Genomic DNA, 1,818 nt, shown 5'->3' on the forward strand with positions numbered 1-1,818 from the left:
GGCTAGGAGCAGGGAGAGGCCTTGGGAGGGGACCATATGAGAAAATAATGAAAGTTTGAGCAAACATGGGCAGGGAGAAGGAGCTAAGATGTATTTCAGAAAGTCTTAGAAGTAGAGGAATAGGACTGGGTGACTGGACGAGATGAGAAGGGAGAGTAGAATAGGATGGTCCTCAGGCCTCTGTAGTCTGGATTATGTCAGTTTTCACTCATAATTTTATCCTTGAAGCCTGGCACGTCAGAGTTAATGTTTGTTTTATGAATGACTAAGCTGCAGTTGAATCCTGTTTTTCCCTAGAATCTTATTCCTGATTTATGGACAATAGCTTTGTATAGATTTGGCTATACAATTAGATTTAGTTATTAGGATAGTCCATTTTTAAAAATAATCATGTTACTTTCCTGCAACTACTGTAACAAATTGCCACAAATTGGTGACTTAAAGTAATAGAAATCTCTCACCTCCTGGAGACCAGAAGTCCCAAATCAAGTATCTGCAGGGATGTGGTTCCTCTGAATGCTCCTGGGGAGACTCATTCCTTGCCTCGTCCAGCTTCTCGTAGCTGCAAGTGTCTCTTGGCTCATGAGGGCATCACTTCCATCTCTGTCCCCATCACCTTCTCCTCTGTGAGTCTGACTTAGGGCCACATCCCTCCAGCCTCTGCGCCTGTCTTCACATGGTCTCCTCCACTCCTGTCTACATTTTCCTCAGCATCTCTCTTATAAGGATAACTAGAGGCCCAGCATGTGAAATCGCACACGGTAGCCCACCACTGCTCACAGCCCCACCCACCCACCTTGCTGTGATCGGAGCCTGTGGGCCACGGGGGAGGGACCAAGAAGTGCTCAATGCACCTCATGGTGACCGGTTGTTTGGTCATCCTGGTCGTCACGGACACTGGCTTTTTATATATATAGATTGGTACTGGATTTGGGGCCCACCCAGATAACCCAGGATGACTTCCTCTTAACCTGATTACATCTTCAAAGGTTCTTTTGACAAATAAGGTCACATCCACAGGTCCCCTGGATGTGCCCCAGACATATCTTTCAGGGGAGGGGCACCATTCAGCCCATGAAATAATTGTCTGTTCTCAAGGATCGATGTCATTGTAGCATCATATACACCAAGGTAGTTAGCTTTGCTTTATTTTAGTTGGCAGCAGAAATGACATTGTTACTTTTTAATAAAAACACAATGTAAACTTTCTTTCTGTGATTAGATGGAGTTAGAAATGTAAATAGACTTGCCATTTGCCTTCCTAAACTGTTTGTGGACATTGTGGGGGTAGTTTAGAGAATTCAGCCAAGTTGAATTCACTGGATTTCTATCTGAATCCTGGTTCTTAGGATGACATTTTTTAGTAGGAAAGTCAACTTTTAGCTTCTGTTTCCAGAAGATCTTTTCTAATCAATATTTATTGTAATAATGGAAAGAGAATGACTATAGAAAGCGTCTTTCAGAAGCCAGAGGGAAATAAAAAGTGACAAAACATATTTAAAATTGTCATAAAAACTTACAGTTGTGGACAAAGGACAGTTTTGTAATAAAGGCTCTTTAAAGACCCAGAGATGTTTTCACCTGCCCATGGACAATACTGCGCTTTTTGGAACTTGGCTTTAGGAAAACCAGCGCTGACTGAAGGGAACGCCACTGTTTTCTTAGGAATTAGAATCCATGCACTTTGAGAGGACTTGTTTTGTTTTGCTTTCCAGTAGAATTGGGAAGTTGGTTCCATAGGAGCTGCATAAAAGATTGAAATTTATTTTCAATAATGTTACAACCATTATTTGATGTTTCAAACTTGGAAGTCCAAAG

The sequence above is a fragment of the Myotis myotis genome, unplaced genomic scaffold (assembly GCF_014108235.1).
Source record: "Myotis myotis isolate mMyoMyo1 unplaced genomic scaffold, mMyoMyo1.p scaffold_m19_p_16, whole genome shotgun sequence".
NCBI lineage: Eukaryota > Metazoa > Chordata > Mammalia > Chiroptera > Vespertilionidae > Myotis > Myotis myotis.